The sequence below is a fragment of the Poromitra crassiceps genome, assembly GCF_964638095.1.
Source record: "Poromitra crassiceps genome assembly, chromosome: 10".
Classification (NCBI taxonomy): Eukaryota; Metazoa; Chordata; class Actinopteri; order Beryciformes; family Melamphaidae; genus Poromitra; species Poromitra crassiceps.
The window spans coordinates 48,870,781-48,895,030 of NC_139631.1; positions in this window are offsets into that span (position 1 = coordinate 48,870,781).

Genomic DNA, 24,250 nt, shown 5'->3' on the forward strand with positions numbered 1-24,250 from the left:
GGTTTAGACAACTGAGCTGCTTGTGTTGCAGACTGGACAGGCACGAGACACCAGAGTCAAGCTGAACAGAATGTAACACTGGACTTCCTGTCACCAACTTCAAAATAAAAGCATTGGAGAAAAAACGTATATCAAATCCACGAGATATATTCATTCCCTCGATTTCGATAAACTGCCGTTTATTTAAAAAAAAAAGCTATTTAAAACGCTCCTTTTAGATATTGCAGATAGGCCTAGTAAGGATTTGCTATGTTAATATCCATCTGTGTTTACAATGAATACGATTATACCATCACCTGGATCAATACTCGATTCTGATTGGCTGCAGAGTGTACATTATTTTCTGACAATGTACACCTAAGTAGTTCCAGTCAAATTGCCTGCACTGTCTGTAGTCAGCTAGCGTTACTTCTGTTGCCCAACACCACAGCATGGCGGCAAGCTGCAAGAAGTAGGCTAGACTGCCCCTCTCAACTTACTGCTGCTGCTGCAGCTGTAGCTCAGGAGGTAGAGCGGGTCGTCCACTAATCGCTTTGCATAAAACAGGTCGGTGGTTAGATTCCCGGCCTCCTCCAGTCTGCATGTCGAAGTGTCCTTGGGCAAGACACTGAACCCCAAATTGCTCCTGTTGGTGTGCCAGCACCCTGCGTGGCAGCTGGCCGCCATCGGTGTGTGAATGGGTGAATGTACCTACTGATTGTAAAGCGCTTTGGATAAAAGCGCTATATAAATGCAGGCCATTTACCATTTACTGATGATAGTTAGCATCACACATCCAATTCACTATTCAACTTGCTAACGTTACTTCAGGCTACGGCCGACAGATGTCATTGTTCATGAAAGTCGTAATGTTGATTTGGGGACAATGACTGGCTGGATAGCTAGCTATTAATTGTTGTTACTATTGTTTGCTATTGCTACTATTGCTAGTGTTGTTAAAGATATTTAGGCTAATCTCTCTAAACAGATAAATGTATGAGATGTCATCGGACTGATTCTTGGATTCTTGGCACGGATGTCCGCACGACACCTGTGCCAGAGTCTTATTAGTCGTCAGACTGATAGACTCTGGGTTCCCAGATTGCCCACCCGCAGACACGGCCAATTATGCCTGTATGGACGCTCGACCAAGCTGGAGGTAACATGGGGGCTCAAACCTTGGACCCTTGTGTTGGTAGGCAGGGAATCTACCGCTGCACTGGACACCCTGTTCCATCATAATCTGTTGTGGGACCACGCTCAGGACCTGTAACATCTACACACTATTTCTCCTTGCTGTTGCCTGCCTGCACTACTCGTGCACCCCCACTAAGTTCAGGTGCACCATAAAGCCCCCCCCCCCCCATGATCCATGGTAAAACAGCTCTGCGCCTGCAGTGCCGTTGTTCTCCTATGGGGACAGCGATGCTATCCAACTATGTGGCATCGCTACCCTTGAATTTGACACCTTGCTCACAGTACACATTGTTTTAAACTTTTACCTACTTAACACCTTAAGTGCCATAGCCGAAATAATTCGTCTTACATAATCCAACGCTTAAGTGCCAGAGCCGAGTTTACTCGTCTTACATAAACATTTTTTTTTTTTTGACGGTGGTACATCAATCAACAACTTTTACATCTTCGAGATCACTATTGGAGCAAGATAATGTGTATAATCTATTTTACCGACCCACTAAGTGTTGACAGTGCTCCCCCAGACGACCGAAATCAAAGAAAAAACTGCCGCGGGACCAAGCCGTTCAAGGAAATGCCGTGGCGATTTTACAGTAACAGACTTGTCTTGCCTGAGAGCGGCCGCGCACCGGCAGCAGCACACAGAGAGCGGAGAGCGATTTGCAAAATAGATCATAGGTGAAACACACTTTGAAACACCTCAGAAAGGCCAGAATCAACATCTGCCCATCGCCCACGCATTCCCCGGCCCATCTTGACTCGCACAAGGAGCGTCTGCACGCAGGCAAGCAGGCAGGCAGGCACACAGGCAGGCAGCAGCAAAAGCGCTTCTGACACGCCCGCTGTACAGCCAGGAGGAAGGAGGAGAAGACACACGGAGGGAGGAGTTTAAATGAGAGGGGTGAATGAGAGGGGTGTTTCCTGTTGTTATGGAGGAAATTACTGTTCAAAACTATTGTTTAGAATGTCTGACGGTCTTACTGATGCCAAAAATGAATGGTTAAAGTGACTGTTTCACAAAAAGCCATTTATCTCTGAATAAATTTCCAGACGCTGAAACCATGCTGTACTCAACGGCTAATATCTACATAACTACTAACTCTGCAAACTAACTCTTTTAGACAGAGAAAGCACACATTCTATTAGTTATTTTTAGATGATTGGTGTTCATGAATTCTTAACAGAAAAGAATCCTCGGCTGTCTCTAAAATGAGCCAGAATCGTCAAAAACACCCCTGGCACAACTTACCTACAGGAATGAAAACATGGCTGGCATTCAATGTGTTAACACTGACCTTTGTCCGCTCTACCTCGCGGTGAGAGAAGAGAAGATCGCTTATCATGTGAAGGCAGCTTAAGTCATTTTCGGCATCATTGTAATTTGTAAATGAGGATATACCCTCAATCATCTCCGAGATCTGAATAAAGGTTGAATGAATGAATTTTGTTTTGGTCCCGGGCCTGGGCTGCTCCCAGCAGAGAGGTCTGTTGCATTACAACAAGCAGCCAGTGTTCAGCAGACAGACACGGCCTGTCAGGGGCAGAGCAGGTCTGTTTAACCCATGTTTCTGTGTGAGACCTGGAACCCCCAACACATGTGTTCTTTCTTTTCATGTTCCCCAGTCACATTTACGCTTTAATTTTGAAGGCAGCCCTTCCTGATTTCCGGTCTTGTTATGGCTAACTTGACTCAGCTGCGGTGGCCAGTAGCGGCGGCAGCAGCCTCTTTGAAGTCAGCACCAGCTGTGTCTCCTGGTCCCCTCCCCCCCTGCTCCCCTCCCCCACAGAGGAGGCGAGCAGCCGGGAAGATCATCACTGCTCCACATCGACCAAATGCTTCAGGGGGCTGGCGGGGGTCCAGGGGTCTGAGGAGGGTTTAGGGGTCTGACGGGGGTCTAAGGGTCTGACGGGGGTCTAGGGGTCTAACAGTCGAGGACAATTTACTCAATATCAACATGGTTCAACATTTCTTTCATAGTAGTCCAGGCAAAGTAACTCATTTTGGAACCAAAAAACAAACTAATTGTAAAATAATTTTTTGCAGCTTAGATCATTTCTATGAGGTGTCCAGAACAACATACTAAAAGTCCTAAGAAATCCTAGTTGAGGAAATATGTTTAATTCTCATCAATCCAAGATGTGTGCCAGTAAGGCCAGACAACAATACACCCCAATGGGGCTATTTTTTTCCTTCACTCCTATCAAAACAAAACTTTATACGATGAAAGTATCCATGAAAAGTAACATTTTTTGTATTACAAGTTTCTTTGAAAATGAATTTGAATATGCAAATGAGCTATACACTAATCGAATATACTGTAGCAAAATATACCCGCATAGGAGTAAAGGAAAAAATGAAGCCTATCACAATCAAACCTCACACAGTGAAAGTATACATGAAAAGGAACTTTTTTGTTTGACAAGTTTCTTGGAAAAATCTATTTTAAATATGCAAATGAGCTCAACACTAGGCCTAATTGACTTGTCCAATAAGCCATAAAGTCACAAGTAAAACAGGGGCCAAATAACTAACACATTCATGTCTATTCAGTAAGTTAACCTATGCATAAACAAGATAAATTTGAAGTCACTTGCCACACTTACCTGGGTCACTTGCCACAAAAAGACTTATATTGACCTTAAGAATTGATTGCACAATCTTGCCTCCAGTTGCTTTCTAAATTATTTTTTTTTATTTGCGAACAAGCCTAACCTAATGACATGACAGAAAGTCAGAATAGCCATCTTAGTCATTAGTAACGTGGTGAGATTACATTTTGGGCTGGTAGATTTACAAATAATTGGTATTGTTGGTAAGATTACGAGATAACAGGCAGAAGTCATTCTTACCAACTAAACGATTCACTCTCACACAGAAGACAGATGAAAAAACAGATAGACACACTTTCCAGACTTTCCAGCTCTTTAAATAATTTTGCCAGACACCAAAACTGCTTCTGTTTTTGTAGTAAGTATTTCAGACCAGGCGGGCCACACATCAGACTTCCACCGTTTGTAAAGTAGCTTTGCAGTCTTATGAGAAGCTAGCAACAGCAATATCTAGGCTAGAAACCCAATCGGAACATTTTAAGTTACCAACTCCTTTCTTCTTCTTTTTTTAATTTTCCCGATATTTTATCCCATTTTATCCCCCATTAGTGCTCACTTGATTTCTCAATCCTGGTTGCTACTCCATCCTCTGCCGATCTGGGGAGAGCCGAGACTGGCTCCATGCTTCCTCCGAGACATGGGCAGTCAGCCAGCCGCTTCTTTTCACCTGACAGAGGAAGTTTCACCGGTAGGACATAGCATGTGGGAGGTTCACGCTATTCCAACCAGTTCCCCTCCCTCTGAACAGGCGCCCTTAACGACCAGAGGAGGAACCACATTAGCAACCAGGATATTGCATGTTTTTGTGAAGGGGGTTCCTATATGAAGGAAACCCCCGGGAGGCACGGGGGAGAACATGGAAACTCCACACAGAAAGGCCCTTTTGACGACCCCACCCGGGCGGTGGGCACTCGAGGACATGCAGACGGGCACGCATTCCTTCAGCGTTCACATCGTCCCAGGTGGGAATCGAACCCACGACCTTCAAGCTGTGAGGCGATAGTGCTTACCACTGCACCACCGTACCTCCCACCAACTCCTTTCTAACTAGACATTTCTATCTGGTTAGGCTTGTTCGCAAATAAAAAATATTAATTTAGAAAGCAACTGGAGGCAAGATTGTGCAATCAATTCTTAAGGTCAATATAAGTCTTTTTGTGGCAAGTGACCCAGGTAAGTGTGGCAAGTGACTTCAAATTTATCTTGTTTATGCATAGGTTAACTTACTGAATAGACATGAATGTGTTAGTTATTTGGCCCCTGTTTTACTTGTGACTTTATGGCTTATTGGACAAGTCAATTAGGCCTAGTGTTGAGCTCATTTGCATATTTAAAATAGATTTTTCCAAGAAACTTGTAAAACAAAAAAGTTCCTTTTCATGTATACTTTCACTGTGTGAGGTTTGATTGTGATAGGCTTAATTTTTTCCTTTACTCCTATGCGGGTATATTTTGGGTAGCCTACAGTATATTCGATTAGTGTATAGCTCATTTGCATATTCAAATTCATTTTCAAAGAAACTTGTAATACAAAAAATGTTACTTTTCATGGATACTTTCATTGTATAAAGTTTTGTTTTGATAGGAGTAAAGGAAAAAAATAGCCCCATTGGGGTGTATTGTTGTCTGGCCTTGCACACATCTTGGATTGATGAGAATTAAACATATTTCCTCAACTAGGATTTCTTAGGACTTTTAGTATGTTGTTCTGGACACCTCATAGAAATGATCTAAGCTGCAAAAAATTCTTTTACAATTAGTTTGTCGTAAAACGCTACTTTGCCTGGACTATAGGGACAGTGCAACATTAATGAACATTTGCATGTAAATGTGCCGGATTGTAGCCTTTGCTAATTTCCATCCGTAGTCCCTCGACAGGTTGATGTAAAGTGCATTGAGTTAAAAAAAAAAAAAAGTAGTACATACATAGGACAATTGACATGGATACAGTATGATTAACACATATCAGTAACACAATATGAGTAACAAGTACAACTAACAAGGATACAATAAGAGTAACACATACATAATGGATAGTGTATAATGTCTACATAAAGGAGACATATAGACTTTCTAGGACATCCATATACAAATAAACAAAAACAGGGGGGGGGGGGAAAGATGGTTTAAAGGTGTGGACCTGCTACACTAATTTGATGTGAAGATTTAGTGAAAACAGTCCGAGACTCAGTAGAATTAATATAATTTATAGACTACCATAGAATAGCATTTTTGAGTAAGAGTATTGCAGATGATGTGCATGTGTGTCCCATCAGTTTCTGCATCTTTCAGCCATTTTCTCCTCTCCTTAAAGGATGGCTTTGTCGATTATCAACTCACTTTGTATCATTATGTCGTTAATGTAAGCAGATGGGCAGTGTTTACCTTCGCTATATGTTTTCCACAGAGAGCTCCCATTTCCTCCTCTGGCAAAAAACACTCTGTTGTGATGCGTTTTACGTCAACGGAACTGCGGAAGCTCTGCTCAAGATGCAGAATCTGCTCCGAGGGCTGTCGATTTGGCTTCCAGGGTGGCTGTTATTGTTTATTTTATTTATTTTTTTAATTTATGCAAGTGGGACAAATGGAGGATATTTCCATGTGGAAAACGGTAAACACTGCCCATCTGCTTATATTAAGTTGGTTGATAATCGGCAAAGCCTTCCTTTAAGAAACTCTTGAGCTCTTCTAAAAGTCTCTACTCTGAACAGTTTTCCACATCAGGAGCTGTCTTAGAGGGCTAAGATGTTTTGTGAATAGCTGTTATCGTTACTAGGATTCAGTCGTACCTTTAAGGGGGAATTCTTAGAAAATGTCACCAGTTCCTCACAGCCAGTCGCCTCGCTGCCTACCTGGCAGACGGCGTTCACAACAGTCTAAACCAGGCTTTCCCAACCTTGGGGTCAGGACCCTAAGTGGGGCACGACATAGCGCATGGGAGGATCACGTTATTCCCCCCTGTTCCCCTCCCCCCCCCCCGAACAGGCGCCCTGACTGAACAGAGCTAGTGCAGCGACCAGGACTCATACCCCACTGGCTTCCCACCCGCAGACACGGCCAATTGTGTCTGTAGGAACGTCTGACCAAGCTGGAGTTACCACTGCCAGGGCAGGGATTGAACCTGGGTCTCCGTGCCGAGACGCAGGTCGCGGCTTGGTGTGAACAGAATGTGTTGTGAGGAAACGTGAACATTCCTCTGTCAAGTTTTTACAGAAATCTGAGACACATTCCACAGGAAGTGTGTGTGTGTGTGTGTGTGTGTGTGTGTGAGTGAGAGAGAGAGACAGATTTGTGTTGTAGGGCCAATAATGTCTTGAGCAGAAGGATGTGTATCCTTGAGAGACAGAGAGAGAGACACACACAGAGAGACAGAGACAGAGAGAGAGAGAGAGAGAGAGAGAGGGAGACACACACACACACACACACACACACACACACACACACACTGATATGTTGATATGTTCTGTCAAAAATGTATTGAGCAGAAGGATGTGTGTGTGTTTGATAGACAGAGAGAGAGGGAGAAAGAGAGACATAAATAGAGAGAGGGAGGGAGAGAGAGAGAGAAATAGATGGAAAGGGAGGGAGGTGGGAGGAGTGGAGGCACTCTGCCAGCCAGAGCCTTGAAGCCACTCCTGGCTGTGAAGTGACGGTGTTTATAGAGTACCGCACGGATTATGTATTTTTGTAGTCGGAAGGCGAACGTCCCGGACATGTTGGATCTTCAGGGGGAAAGTGAATGGGGTTTTAGACTGTGGATTTCGCTTAAATGCATAAAATAAGGTCTGTGCTTAACAAAAGTTTATGGGAGTGGTAATTTGTGTTCAGGGTGTGCGCAGGCGTCGACCAGGAAGGTCGCTTGTTGCAGTAGCTTGTTCGTTTTCGTGCTCTTTGTATTTATATTATTAAGATCGCTCTTTTCTAACACTTAACGTGTGTATATATAGTGTAAATAGTGTATCCGCCAGTAACCATGTGGTTCAGAGGAATTTTTAACTTATTTTTGACCTGGTTACTCCTCTCGGAATGTTTCGCATGGGGACATCAGCTGGAGCCTACTCGTGGGGCTATTGTTTACAGCAGGGAACAGCTGTTAGCGCTACGCTCGCCGGCCGGCGAGGTGGTATCGGTCACGCACGGTGTGGAAGAAGGGGAAGAGGCAGGAGAGCGAGGCAGAGGAAAAACGAGGCAAGGAGGGAACGGAGGAGATTCAAGCCAAGTCTCCCCTCTCTGATCATGGGTAACGTTAGATCGTTAGTGAATAAGATGGAGGAACTAACAGGTCTGGCGAGGACACAGAGAGAATTGCGGGAGTGCAGCTTAATGTGCTTCACGAAATCCTGGCTAAACAAAGATATCCCGGACTTTAATGCATCAATTGATGGATCCCAGACGATACGAGCAGATCGGGACAGCACCTTGTGTGGTAAAAAGAAAGGAGGTGGGCTTGCCATTCTCGTAAACAACAGATGGTGTAACCCGGCGCATATCAGCATTAAAGAACGCTTGTGCTCACCGGACACTGAGCTTTTAGCTGTAGGACTACGGCCATATTATTTACCAAGGGAGTTCTCTCATGTGATTGCTGTGTCGATTTACATCCCCCCTTCTGCTAATCCGGCAGCAGCGTGTGACACTATCCACAACGCCATTGCTGGTCTACAGACTAAGCATCCGAGTGCATTGATACTGATATCAATCACGGATTTTAATCACGTGACTATGACAAAGACACTGCCTAACTTTAAACAGTACGTGAGCTGTAGCACTAGGGGCGACAGAACAATAGACTTGATGTATGCAAACGTGAGGGATGCCTACTCCTCGTCACCCCTCCCCCCGCTTGGCCGCTCCGACCACAATCTAGTCTCCCTCAGATCCAGATATACCCCGAGGGTGAAAACACTGCCTGTGACCTCCAGGACAGTGAGGGTATGGTCAGAGGAAGGAACGGAGGCTCTTAGAGCCTGTTTTGAGACAACAGACTGGCAGGCACTCTGTGACCCACATGGTGAGGATATCGATGGGATCACTGAGTGCATTACGGACTACATAAACTTTTGTGTGGATTGCAACATACCCACAAAGGAAATAAAATGTTTCCGAATAATAAACCCTCGGTTACTAAAGACATCAAGGCCATCCTGAACGCCAAGAAAAGAGCATTTAGGTCGGGGGATAGAGATATGATCAGAGCCATCCAGGGGGAGCTGAAAGCGAGCATTAAAGTGGCTAAAGAGAGCTACAGGTTGAAGCTTGAGGCAAAGCTCCAGCAGAATAACATGAGAGAGGTGTGGAGAGGTGTGAAAGCCATTACGGGCTTTAACAAAGCGGGGGGTGGGGGAGTGGAGGGGGGGGTTGATCGGGCCAACGAATTGAATCTGTTTTTCAATAGATTTGATACGGCTGGCCCGGGGGCCCCCTCCCCCGACTCCCCTGACTGCAGTATACAAACAGCAGCCCCCGCCACACGGCTCTCCCCCCCCCCTCTCTCTCCCTCTGGCCCCGGCTGATGGCCCACCTCCCCCCCCCTTCATCCTCCAGGCCATACCCCGACACCCAGTGACGAGGCCACACCCCCCCTCCCCCCCCGAAGGGCTTCAGAGCTGATGATGCCACTCCCCCCCCACCCACGCTGACCATCACAGCTGACCAGGTGAGGAATCAGCTGTTGAGACTACACACAAGGAAAGCAGCCGGCCCGGATGGGGTCAGCCCCATGGTGCTCAAAGCCTGTGCCCCCCAGCTGTGTGATGTGCTACAGCTGATCTTCAATAAGAGCCTGAGTCTCCAAAAGGTCCCTGTGATGTGGAAAATGTCCTGTATCGTTCCTGTACCGAAAAAGCCAAGACCCAGTGGCTCCAACGACTACAGGCCGGTAGCTTTGACGTCCCACATCATGAAGACCCTGGAGAAACTCGTCCTGGAGCAGCTCAGGCCTATGGTCAAACCATCCCTTGACCCCCTCCAGTTCGCCTACCAGCCCCGACTGGGAGTGGAGGATGCGGTCATCTACCTTACCAACCGCGCCTACGCCCACCTTGACAACCCGGCCAGCACTGTGAGAGTCATGTTCTTTGACTTCTCCAGTGCTTTTAACACCATCAGGCCGGCTCTACTGGGTGAGAAGCTGACAGCGATGCGAGTGGATGCCCCCCTGGTGGCCTGGATTGTGGACTACCTGTCTGGCAGACCACAGTATGTGCGGCTGCAAAACTGTGTGTCAGACAGAGTGGTCAGCAATACGGGAGCACCACAGGGGACGGTCTTCTCTCCCTTCTTCTTCACCATCTACACCACGGACTTCACCTACCAGACAGAGTCTTGCCACCTTCAGAAGTTCTCTGATGACTCTGCGATAGTGGGATGTATCAAAGATGGCGACGATGATGAGTATCGGGATGTGGTGGCCAACTTTGTCACATGGTGTGAGCTGAACCACCTGCAGCTCAACGTGTCAAAGACAAAGGAGCTAGTGGTGGACCTGAGGAGGGTCAAGGCTCCGGTGACCCCTGTTTCAATCCACGGGGTCAGTGTTGACATAGTGGAGGATTACAAGTACCTTGGAGTGTACATTGACAATAAACTAGACTGGGCTAAGAACTCTGATGCACTCTACAAGAAGGGGCAAAGCCGTCTCTACTTTCTGTGACGGCTGAGGTCCTTCAACGTCTGCCGGACCATGCTCAGGATGTTCTATGAGTCGGTAGTGGCTAGTGCCTTCCTGTATGCTATTGTGTGCTGGGGCAGCAGGCTGAAGGCAGCGGATGCCAACAGACTCAACAAACTGATCCGTAAGGCCAGGGACATTTAGGGGCTGGATCTGGGCTCTCTGACTGCGGTGTCAGAGAAGAGAATGTTGTCCAGGCTACGCTCCATCATGAACAATGACTCGCACCCACTCCACGGCGTGCTAGTCAAACACAGGAGTACGTTCAGTGAGAGACTGATTCCACCTAGATGCAATACGGAGAGGCACAGGAAATCATTCCTGCCTGTGGCCATTGGTCTATTTAATGCCTCTCTTAAAAGAGCACCTCGGAGACGCTCAGTCTCCCTGAGACTGAGCCAGCCGATAGGTTAACTGAGCATGGCTGAGCCACGTGTAACGTATAGGGCAAGCCGACTTAATATAAGGCCAGGGTGCAATAATGATAATTTACACGGAATGTATACTTACTCTACGAATTGTATTTTGCTACTGACATTCTACTTATTTTTTGCTTCTATCGCATTTACTAGTTATTCTATGCTATGTTGTGTTTTTCTGCTTATTTGCTTATATTGCATTTACTACTGTCTATTTTATGCTATGTGTGTTCTGTGAGCGAGCTACTGTAACTTGTCCCAATTTCCCCCCGGGGATCATTAAAGTCTTTCTGATTCTGATTCTGATTCTGATTCAGCGGGATCATCTTTACAAACGTGAATAACTTTTATGACTTTGGAAGCGTTTTCTGAAAATCGCGTAAAAAACACATTTCAAAAGTAATGCGTGAAAGCTGGGAGATGAGAGATACATCCAATGTTACATCGTCACGCTAAAGTAACTAGCTTGTTTGGAAAATGTAAGGAGTAGTACAGATATTTGGGTTAAAATGTAGGGAATAAAAGTGAAATTTTGTCCTAAAAATAAATTCTCGGAGGTAGCCGGCATTAATTTCCAAACATGGCCGCCGACTTCTTTTCCTTCCAAAAAGACAGATTATGTGCATTTTTTGATTAATATTTAATCGTGTGGTGAGTACCCGAAGCACAACATGTATTTTGGCGCCATGAGATGTGTGTTTTGGCGGATTTGTAACAGCTGTACCATTAGCGTCCATTCTATGGCGATACTAACTAACTTCACGACTGCAGCTCACTGTAAACAGCCACTAAACTCCCCAAAAAGTGGAGTATCCCTTTAAGTACAGTAACAAAGTATTTGTACTTAGTTACTTCCATCTCTGATGACGTGATATTCTGTGAGAGGCAGCAATGTGCCGCAAAATTATGTTCAGTACAGCCATACAGCCCAGAATATTTGACTTCATGCCAGAAACGTGCAAGTTGTCCTTTATCTCACCCTTTGCTATGCCACCATTTGCTGTCACTCCATCCGTGCCGGTACCCCATTTAGCCACAACCCAGGTAAGCCTGCTACATGATGCACGTGGTCCTGGGCCAAATTTGCCCTTGTTTTAAATCGGGCAGCCACTTCTATAAGTGACTGTGTGTTTGTGGGCGAGAGGTGCGTGTCGAGATGTGAGTGGCGAGATGTGCGTAGCGAGATGTGTGTGTAGCGACATGCGTGGTGGCGAGATGTGTAAGACGAGATTTCGCCTAGGCCCTGACCCCAGCTCCACAGCTGAGGCACAGGCGTAGAGAGAGAGGGAGAGCGTCTCGATCGCGCTTCAAAGCTGGTAATGCACGCACGCACAAACACGCATGCAGACACGCACGCACACACATTCACGCACACGCACGCGCACACACGCACACAGTATTGGAAATGTCTGGAAGTTGCGCGCACACACACACACACACACACACACACACACACACAGTGTCAGCGAGAGGGGAGAGGGGGGTGGAGGAGAAGGCAGGGTGGGACCTGCTGTAAACCTGGGACCTGCACACTTGCACTGCTTATTTCAACACCTGGGTCTGATTTTTTCCTCTGCAGATCCCCTCCAAACATGTTTTAAGATGTATAGACTATGGGCCCTATCTTCGCAAAAGCGGTAATTTAGCGTTTGTGCTCATTTAACGCGCGCAATGCAAATTGGGGGCGTGCAAAAGTGCATGCCTGTACTGGACATAGGCGTGCCACATGCCAAACCAGGCGTTTCAGCGCAAAAAGGTGGGGTAGATGGCATTATCCTATCGTCAGCAGCGCGCAATTACTTTGCGATAAGAGCTTTTAAAAGCACCTCTTACGCGCTAAATACCCTGCTGCGCTTGAGCGCACCATAATCTCCGTGCAGTGCAGCGCAGTGCAAAGTAAATTCCTTTTGGATATGTCATTACCCACAGCCTTGCCACGCCAGGACATCACATTCTGCTGCTAAAATTGGGTATTAGTAGATAATTCAGTGAGGCAATAAACTATAACTCACTGAGAAACTTTTATCACATCGCAAAGAAGGAAATTAATTGAGAAACTTGTTGGACAATGGAGATAGGCTATTCACCTTCACCTATTCCATAACCACAGACGATCTGTCAACAAGCGCTCTCCATCTCTCTCTGTCCTTGGCACGAGTGAGTCCACTCTATTACGCATGGAGAGAATTACGGCGTCCACTCGCTGTGCCGACCACCCGCAGTGCCGACAGCCTGTAATGCCAACGTTAGGTTTAGGTGTGGGGGGTGGGAGAGGTTAGGTTTAGTGTTAGGGTCTGGGGGAGGTTAGGTTTAGGCGTGGGGGGTGGGAGAGGTTAGGTTGAGGGTTAGGGTCTGCGGGAGGTTAGGTTTAGGCATGGGGGGTGGGAGAGGTTAGGTTGAGGGTTAGGGTCTGCGGGAGGTTAGGTTTAGGCGTGAGGGGTGGGAGAGGTTAGGTTGAGGGTTAGGGTCTGGGGGAGGTTAGGTTTAGGCGTGGGGGGTGGGAGTGGTTAGGTTTAGTGTTAGGGTCTGGGGGAGGTTAGGTTTAGGCGTGAGGGGGGGGAGAGGTTAGGTTGAGGGTTAGGGTCTGCGGGAGGTTAGGTTTAGGCATGGGGGGTGGGAGAGGTTAGGTTTAGGCGTAGGGGCTGGGAGAGGCAGCCGGTCCCCCGACACGCTGCACACCGCCTCGCTCAGCTGGTTCTGCTTGTGGGCTATCGGCATTGCGGACTGTCGGCACTGCGGTCTGTCGGCACATAGACGCGGCACCGAGAATTACAGCATCGCATGCCTCACGCAAACAGCGATTGCGAAACAGGAATCCGATTGGTTTTATTGATGTAACGCCCAGGCATTGCCTGGCCACACCTGTGAATAATTCTGGTGCTTAGGACCGCCTAAATCCCGTTTGTGCTGCCATTTTGGGGGCACAGATGATTTGGCATGGCTCTAATTTGCGCCTGCGGCACATGCCATGAACGTTTCCGCATGCGCTCCGAGAATTGCATCCCCAACATATTTTGGGGCTGTTTTAACTTAGAAAACAGGGAGGTCACTTCTACACAATTACTGTATATCACTTTTAAACAGTTACATTTCCATATAAATCATTACAATATGCTCCTGTGAGGTGGGGATGTGTTTAGCTGCTGCCGGGCGGGGGTGCAAAACTCAGTATAACACCTGGACACTAGCGCAAGGTGGACTGCTATCTTCCCTGCCTTAAGGCATGCGCAAACAGGTGCGCAAGCGCAAATAGGGGACATCACCTGTACCAAGATAGGGCCCCTCTACTCCTGTTTTTTTAGACATCCAAGATCGGGCCAAAGTTTTTCTGTTAAGGGTTTCTATATTTAGCTACTGTTACAGAGCATTTTGGGTTCTTTCTATATTGTATTTATGGATGAAATAATGAGTCTGAGACCGCTTCTAGTTGGGACCTGCTGCCATCCCTTTACTTGGTCAGGGGAGAGAGAGATAAACAAAGAGAGTGAACCACCGTTTACTTCCGTTTCCGGACATCAAAATAAAGGTACTCCAACATGTGACCTGCTCTGACCAAATCTGACATGTGACTACATGTAGCACTGGTCCGCTTGTGTAGAAACATAATTTTATGAAAAAATATTGATTTTGGCTGTTTTGGGGTTTCACCAGATTTTAGCTAAATTAAACCTTGGCCTTCATTCTCTGGAAAGATTATTGTGAAATTCAAACATTAAATATAGTTTTGAAGCTCATAAATGTAGAGTGACAAGCAGAACTATTATTGGCTGAGTTTCCCAACAAAGAAGCTTCTTAAGAGTTAAGAAGCTTCTTAAGGAGTTAAGAAGGCTCCAAAGAAGTGTTTCCCAAATGCCTTCTTAACTCATTCATGGCCAGTTTAGGACTGCCAATATTTAGCTCAGGCCAAAGATTTTCATCTTTTCATAATCATAATTTTCATAAAAAAAGCACAGAGAGACTACGGAAGGCAGCTGGAGTCAAAACTGGACACCAACAACCCCAGACACCTGTGGAAAGGCCTCCATGCTGCTACTGACTTCAAAGAGGTGAAACGACAGAACCCCAGCACGTCACCCACCCTACCGGATGAACTCAACGCGTTCTACGCTAGATTCGACCCCTCTGCCAGAGCGCCTCCCATCCACCCCCCCCCTCCCTTCTCCCACCCCCCCCCCCCCATCACCTCCCTCCCTCCCCTCACCCTCCCCCCCCTGCCACCCCTCCCCCCTCACCATCCCCCCCCCCTCTCCGTCCCCCCACCACCCTTCCTCCCCCCCCCCAAAGACCACCATCCCTCCTCCCCCCCCCCGACCACCACCCTCCCCCCTCTCCCCCCTGTCAGGATCGGTGTTAGACATGTGGATCTATTCGCGGGTAGTTGATGGCCAAGACACTCTCCAAGAGTAGGGGAGTTGTGGAACTAGATAGCTAAGTCTGCAACGCTCGAAGTTGGGAACGGTTTGCAGAGGTTGACCTGATATTAGTTTAGGTTTGGGACAGTATGAATCACTCTGAAATGGATCTAGCGGGCAAATTTCTCACCCCAATCAAGGAGGAGGCCCCCAATCACTCTGAAGCGGACCCAGCGGACACACTTCCGCCAGTCAAGGAGGAGGCTCCCGAGACCCCAGTTTCCCCGCCGGCCACGTCAGGCAGTCCACCAGGCGACACCTCCCTGCCAGCACTGATTTCTACTATTTCTGGCCTGGGCGCGCGACTCGCGGAGATGCAGCGGGAGCGGGCGCTCCTCGATGACATCCTTCGGGACGTGCTCGACGGCCAGACGAAGGCCGAAGATCGGCACGCCCTCATGGTCGAGGAGAGTCAAGTTCAGGCTTCCAAGGCCGAGGACCAGAGCGCCCTCCTGGCAAGACGGCTAGATCGTCTCGACCAGGGGGGCATTGCGCAGCCTTCTGCCCTTCCTGCCCCAGCTTCTGGGCGATCAGTCGCCCCAACGCCAGTTACCCGGCCGGTCGCTTCAGCTGACCCACCAGGCGGTCAGCTGGATATCTCCACTCATCCTGATACCTTCACTCATCCTGATGTCTCCACTCGTCCTATCACGTTCGGAGACTTCCATGTCATACTTAAGCACCTAGATCGAAGGCTAGATCGTCTCGATAGAAGGCTAGATCGTCTCGACGGACTGAACCCTCCTGAGGGTGTCACCCCGCAGCCTCTGCAAGACCTCGCACTTGAGTCAAGTCGCCTGATTGCCCACCAGGAAAAAGCAATCCAGGCTCTGGCTTTCGAAGCCACTGATCGGCACGCCCAGCAGGAAAAAACAATCCAGGCTCTGGCTTCCGAAGCCGCTGATCGACACGCCCTCTTGATTGGCCGGCTAGATCGTCTCGACGGGCTAGGCCCCCAGGGTGCCATTCCGCAGCCTTCTGCCCCTCCTGCCCCAGTTTCCGAGCGCGCCGCCGTTCCGGAGGTTTCCAGACCTGCCACTCCCCCGTCCACAGCGGCCGTTGCTTCTAGCTCTGCCTCTCGGCCGCCTCCAGCTGCTAAGGGCATATTCTGGGGGGGAGTTCGCGTCATCCCAGAGCAGGGGCAGCCACATTCGAGTCCCAGCAGCCATCTGTACCGTGACCTGACCGGCAGGGTTCGCATCACACCAGAGGAGAGGCAGCGCCGTTTGGACACCCGGAGCTGCCTGTACTGTGGTCGAGCCGGGCATTACCTCTCCTCCTGCTCCCGGCGTCCAGTAAGTGGTCCCACCGCTCGCCGGCCCGTGGTACTCTCTCTGGATCAAGACTCTACGTGTCCAGCCGAACGATCTGTACGGTTGGGTAGCGCTCCCTGCAGGACCCAGGAGTGGCAGTGTGTCTCCAAGAGGGTTAACGAGTTGGAGAGGACTGTCGACCGTCTCATTGGGAAGCTCAATCGCTGCCTGCAGATCGGCTCCGTCCCCCCGCAGGGGGCCTCCGAGTCTGCTGGCCCTGAGGCACAACCTGTGGACCTGCCCCTCGCCGAGTCTGAACCTGTACCTGAGGCACAACCTGTGGACCTTCCCCTCGCCGAGTCTGAACCCGTACCCCAGCAGCAGCCAATTCCTGTCCTTGACCAACAACTCATGCTGGACCAACAACTCATGCTGGGAGGCTCCCGTAGTGTCGTCAGCCCTCGGTCAAGAGCAAGAAGAAATAAGAGGCGTTTAAAGGAGGAGACGGTGGGTGTCCTGCCCAAACTACAGGTCGGGAGGGCAGGCCTCGCTGTGTCAGATCCCCCTGCGGCTCTACCTTCGGAGACGGCGGCATTTGACCCTTTTGATGGTCCCCAGCCTCCCATGTTTGGATCGTGCCCCGGGGGATGGCCGGCCCCAGAGGACCCACCGGACCCGGTGGAAGTTCTATCCACGTATCGGTCCATCTATGGCTTCGATATCCTGTATTAGGGAGGAGCACCTCCACTGTCCTGCACCCCCTTTGGGGTCTGACCACCTGCATCTAACCACCTGCGGAAGAGCACCTCCACCAGAACCTACGGATTTTTTGTCTCCCAGATGCCATCCTTGATGGCCTCATTGGACGCCAGGTGACGTCCGTTGAGGGGAGGGTACTGTTAGGATGACGTCATCATTCCTACTTTGACGTCGTCATTCCGACTATGATGTCATCGATCACTGATGATGTCATGATTCATAAGTGTCTTTCTTGCCTTTCGCTAGTGATGTCATAGCACAGGTGATGTCATGTCTCTGATGATGTCACAAACGGTATGATGTCATAGCACAGGTGGTGTCATGCTCGGATCTATAAAGGCCTGTTCCGGCAGGCTCTGGCCAGTGATTCAAAATCTAAATTAGGATCATACCAATCTCAAGCAACGTCTGCAACCTGGGATGACGTCACCATTCCTACGTTGACGTCGTCATTCCTACCATGATGTCATCGATCACTGATGATGTCACGATCCACCTGTGATCCACCTGTGTCTCCACCAAGTGTCTCAATCATGCCTTCCGATGGCCTCGCTGGTGATGTCATAACACATGTGATGTCATAACACAGATGATGTCATATTCAAGTCTATAAGGGCCTGCTCCTGCAGGCCTTGGCCAGTGATTGATAAATTCTCAATTAGGATCATACCAATCTCAAGCAACGTCTGCAACCTGCAACCAACTGTTCCCAAACCCCGAACAGTGCAGCTCCCAGCTTTCAAGCTACCAAGTTCCACAGCACCCCAGCTTCATCAACTACCCGCGATTAGATCCACACTTCTCACTCCGATCCTGACAGTATCAATCACTCAGGAATGGATCTAGCGGGCAAATCTCTCACCCCAATCAAGGAGGAGGCCCCCAATCACTCTAAAGCGGACCCAGCAGACACACTCCCGCCAGTCAAGGAGGAGGCTCCTGAGACCCCAGTTTCCCCGCCGACCACGTCAGGTGGCCCACCAGGCGACACCTCCCTGACAGCGCTGATTTCCGCTGTTTCTGACCTGGGCGCGCGACTCGCGGAGATGCAACGGGGGCAGGCGCTCTACGCGCACGTCCTTCGGGACGTGCTCGACGGCCAGACGAAGGCCGAAGATCGGCACGCCCTCATGGTCGAGGAGAGTCAAGTTCAGGCTTCCAAGGCCGAGGACCGGGACGCCCTCCTGGCAAGACGGCTAGATCGTCTCGACCAGGGGGGCATCGCGCAGCCTTCTGCCCTCGCTGCCCCCGCTTTCGAGCGACCAGTCGCCCCAGCCCAGGCACTGGAGGCTTCACGCGCAGCCATCCCTCCAACGCCGGACTCCAACCAGTTTCAGGGGAGGCTCAGTGAATGGCTGTTGCCCCCAACCCCAACGCCTCTAACTCCTCTTGCTCCCACTGTGCCTGCGTCGCTACCGGTCTTGCCCCAGCACGCCCCCCCCTACTCTACTGCTGCTGCTGCTGAGCATGTTAGTTTTCGCCGCCTACGTCTGTTCTCCGGAACTCTGCCCACTCCGGCGGGAGAAGAACAGTTTGAGCACTGGTTCGAGCAAGCGCGCCTTATGGTTGAGGAGTGCGACTGCTCTCCTAAGGAGAAGAGGATGAGACTGCTGGAGAGCCTCAAAGGCGCAGCACTGGAGGTTGTTAAAGCAGTCCGAGCCCATGATTCCGGAGTTAGCCCTGAAAGGTGCCTGGAAGCACTTGAGCACGTCTTTGGGACTGCGGAATCTGGAGATGACCTGTACTTTGCGTTCCGCCTGATACAGCAACAGCCAGACGAGAAGCTCTCCGACTTCCTGAGGCGTCTGGAACGATCGCTGGGTAAGGTGGTTCAGCGTGGTGGTCTTCTGCCGGGGAGTGTGGATAAGGTGCGGCTAGAGCAACTGCTGAGGGGCGCAGTAGCCTCCGACTTGATGTTGGTTAATCTCCGCCTGAGAGAGAGGAGAGTAGAGCCGCCAACCTTCCTTCAGTTGTTTTCTGAGATCCGCACGGAAGAGGAGTATGAATCCTCAAGAAAGAGACTCAACCCCTTTGGGCAGAGTGCCCATGTGGGGCTGAAGGTCGACTTGGGACAGGCTGATGTTCTGAGCTTGAGCCAAGTTTGGGCCGAGTGCGGTAGGCTCAGGGCCATGATCACGGCCGGGGGAGCTCGGCCGGGCCAAGAGACGCCCAACCGCACCGCAGATGCCGCTCCTCGCCCTGCCCCTGCCTTTGCCGCTGCCCCCCCCTCTCGATCGGGCAGGGACCACGTCTCCCCTGAGGAGAAACAACGCCGTATCCGCGACAACCTCTGCCATTATTGTGGTTCCCCGGACCATGTGGTCGAGGACTGCCCCATCCGCCCGAAAGGACGGACACCAAAAGACTAGGCTCAGTAGCCGTTGGGCAGATGCTACTGAGCCAGACCGACTGCGCCCCTCTGCCCGTATCGTCGTTTGATTGCACCCTCTCGTGGCGGGGTCGGCCACTTGCCCTCCCGGCCTTTGTCGACTCGGGGGCGGAGGGGTGCTTCTTGGACCGCGGTATTGTTACTCGACTGGGCGTGGGGACCGCCCCACTTTCCCCCGCCCTTGAGGCCATAACCCTCGGGGGCCAGCGCTTCGCCCAGATTACTGAAAGAACCATGCCAGTTGACCTTCGCTTTTCTGGGAACCATCGGGAGACAATTCACTTCCACGTGACCGATTGTCCTAACACTCCCGTGGTCCTCGGCCGCCCCTGGTTAAACCTGCACAAACCCTTCCTCCAATGGTCCCCAGGCAAGGGCAAGGTGGTCTCGTGGAGCCCCTATTGCCATGCCAATTGCCTGGTCGCCGCGCTCTCTCCGGCTTCCCCTGCACCGGTGTCGGCTGCGGCTCCCCCAGATCTGTCGTCCGTTCCCATGGCTTACCATGATTTGGCCCCGGTGTTCGGGAAGGAGCATACGCTGTCCCTCCCTCCCCACCGGCCGTTTGATTGCCCTGTTGACCTTAAGGCCGGGGCAACCTTTCCCCGGAGCCGGCTATACAACCCCTCCCGCCCTGAGCAGGAGTCCATGAGGACCTACATCCGTGATTCCTTGGCTGCGGGCATCATTAGGCCCTCGTCGTCCCCGATGGCCGCTGGGTTTTTCTTTGTGGGGAAGAAGGATGGGACCCTCAGACCATGTATTGATTTCCGAGGGCTGAACGACATCACGGTGAAGAACACATATCCGCTGCCACTCATTAGCTCTGCCTTCCCACCCCTTCATGGCTCCAAGATATTCTCCAAACTTGATCTAAGGAATGCCTACCACCTTGTCCGCATTAGGGAGGGGGACGAGTGGAAGACGGCCTTCAACACTTCCCTTGGCCATTTTGAGTACCTGGTTATGCCTTTCGGGCTTACTAACGCCCCCGCCGTCTTCCAGGCTCTCATAAATGACATTCTGAGGGATATGATCGGGCTCTTCGTTTTTGTCTACTTGGACGACATCCTCATCTTCTCACAGGATTTTGACGACCATCAACAACATGTCCGCCTAGTGCTCCAACGGCTGTTGGAGAACAGCCTCTTCGTCAAGGCTGAGAAGTGTGAATTTCATGCTTCCACTGTGTCCTTCCTCGGATATGTGATTGCCGAAGGTGAGTTACGCATGGATCCCGCCAAGGTCGCGGCTGTGGCGGATTGGCCTGAACCCTCTACCTTGAAACAACTTCAACGGTTCCTTGGGTTTGCCAATTTTTATCGACGATTTGTCCGCAACTACGGCAGTGTGGCTTCCCCTCTTACCGCCCTCACCTCCACCTCTACTCCGTTTCGGTGGACCCCCCTGGCCAAGACTGCTTTTAGCGAGCTCAAACGCCGTTTCTCTACAGCTCCCGTGCTCTCCCAACCTGACCCAGAACTGCAGTTCATCGTTGAGGTTGATGCCTCAGAGACTGGAATTGGGGCTGTTCTCTCTCAACGCTCTCCTGGGGATCATAAGGTCCATCCTTGCGCCTTTTTCTCGTGTAAGCTTTCACCCGCTGAAGCCAATTATAACGTCGGCGATCGTGAGCTGCTGGCAGTTAAGTCAGCTCCGGAGGTTTCCAGACCTGCCACTCCCCCGTCCACAGCGGCCGTTGCTTCTAGCTCTGCCTCTCGGCCGCCTCCAGCTGCTAAGGGCATATTCTGGGGGGGAGTTCGCGTCATCCCAGAGCAGGGGCAGCCACATTCGAGTCCCAGCAGCCATCTGTACCGTGACCTGACCGGCAGGGTTCGCATCACACCAGAGGAGAGGCAGCGCCGTTTGGACACCCGGAGCTGCCTGTACTGTGGTCGAGCCGGGCATTACCTCTCCTCCTGCTCCCGGCGTCCAGTAAGTGGTCCCACCGCTCGCCGGCCCGTGGTACTCTCTCTGGATCAAGACTCTACGTGTCCAGCCGAACGATCTGTACGGTTGGGTAGCGCTCCCTGCAGGACCCAGGAGTGGCAGTGTGTCTCCAAGAGGGTTAACGAGTTGGAGAGGACTGTCGACCGTCTCATTGGGAAGCTCAATCGCTGCCTGCAGATCGGCTCCGTCCCCCCGCAGGGGGCCTCCGAGTCTGCTGGCCCTGAGGCACAACCTGTGGACCTGCCCCTCGCCGAGTCTGAACCTGTACCTGAGGCACAACCTGTGGACCTTCCCCTCGCCGAGTCTGAACCCGTACCCCAGCAGCAGCCAATTCCTGTCCTTGACCAACAACTCATGCTGGACCAACAACTCATGCTGGGAGGCTCCCGTAGTGTCGTCAGCCCTCGGTCAAGAGCAAGAAGAAATAAGAGGCGTTTAAAGGAGGAGACGGTGGGTGTCCTGCCCAAACTACAGGTCGGGAGGGCAGGCCTCGCTGTGTCAGATCCCCCTGCGGCTCTACCTTCGGAGACGGCGGCATTTGACCCTTTTGATGGTCCCCAGCCTCCCATGTTTGGATCGTGCCCCGGGGGATGGCCGGCCCCAGAGGACCCACCGGACCCGGTGGAAGTTCTATCCACGTATCGGTCCATCTATGGCTTCGATATCCTGTATTAGGGAGGAGCACCTCCACTGTCCTGCACCCCCTTTGGGGTCTGACCACCTGCATCTAACCACCTGCGGAAGAGCACCTCCACCAGAACCTACGGATTTTTTGTCTCCCAGATGCCATCCTTGATGGCCTCATTGGACGCCAGGTGACGTCCGTTGAGGGGAGGGTACTGTTAGGATGACGTCATCATTCCTACTTTGACGTCGTCATTCCGACTATGATGTCATCGATCACTGATGATGTCATGATTCATAAGTGTCTTTCTTGCCTTTCGCTAGTGATGTCATAGCACAGGTGATGTCATGTCTCTGATGATGTCACAAACGGTATGATGTCATAGCACAGGTGGTGTCATGCTCGGATCTATAAAGGCCTGTTCCGGCAGGCTCTGGCCAGTGATTCAAAATCTAAATTAGGATCATACCAATCTCAAGCAACGTCTGCAACCTGGGATGACGTCACCATTCCTACGTTGACGTCGTCATTCCTACCATGATGTCATCGATCACTGATGATGTCACGATCCACCTGTGATCCACCTGTGTCTCCACCAAGTGTCTCAATCATGCCTTCCGATGGCCTCGCTGGTGATGTCATAACACATGTGATGTCATAACACAGATGATGTCATATTCAAGTCTATAAGGGCCTGCTCCTGCAGGCCTTGGCCAGTGATTGATAAATTCTCAATTAGGATCATACCAATCTCAAGCAACGTCTGCAACCTGCAACCAACTGTTCCCAAACCCCGAACAGTGCAGCTCCCAGCTTTCAAGCTACCAAGTTCCACAGCACCCCAGCTTCATCAACTACCCGCGATTAGATCCACACTTCTCACTCCGATCCTGACACCCCCCCCACCAACTCCCCTCCCACCCCTCAGCACCCCTTCCCATTCACACCCAACCACCAACCCCCCCCACCCCCCACCCACCCCACCCACCCCCACAGATCCAGACCACCCTCTCACCATCACTGAGGATGAAGTGTGCCGGTCGTTCCTGCGTATCAACCCACGCAAGGCGGCCGGCCCGGATGGCATCCCCGGGCGGGTCCTCAAAGCCTGCGCTCACCAGCTGGCACCCCTATACACAGACATCTTCAACCAGTCCCTCTCCCTCCGACGAGTCCCCCCCTGCTTCAAAGCAGCAACAATCATCCCCATTCCCAAACAGCAAAAAGTGACCAGCCTCAACGACTGGCGCCCAATAGCCCTCACACCAATAGCCAGCAAGTGCTTTGAGAAGCTGGTCATATCAAAGATCCGCCCCACACTCCCCCCGGACCACGACCCGCTACAATTCGCATACCGCCCCAACAGGAGCACAGCGGATGCAGTAGCACACGTGCTCCACACCGCCCTGTCCCACCTGGAGGGGAAGGACACCTATGTAAGAATGCTGTTCGTGGACTACAGCTCAGCATTCAACACCATAGTACCCTCCAGGCTGGTAAGCAAACTCAGGGATCTGGGACTAAACACGGCAATGTGCGACTGGATCCTGGATTTCCTGACAGACCGCCGCCAGGTGGTGAGGGTGGGCAACCTCACCTCCTCCCCACTGACCATTAGCATAGGAGCGCCCCAGGGGTGCGTCTCCAGCCCCTTCTGGTACGACCTCTACACCCACGACTGCGTGGCGACTCAAACTTCAAACACAATTGTGAAGTTTGCAGACGACACAGCGGTCGTGGGGCTGATCTCGGGGGGCGACGAGACGGCCTACAGAGAGGAGGTGGGGGTACTGGAACAATGGTGCCAGGACAACCACCTCTCCCTGAACGTCTCCAAGACCAAGGAGATCATTGTAGACTACAGGAGAGGGGGGGGGGCGCACACCCCCCAATCACCATCAACGGCACAGTGGTGGAAAGGGTGGACAGCTTCAAGTACCTGGGAGTCAACATCCACCAGGACCTGACCTGGGCCGGCCACACCGCCACT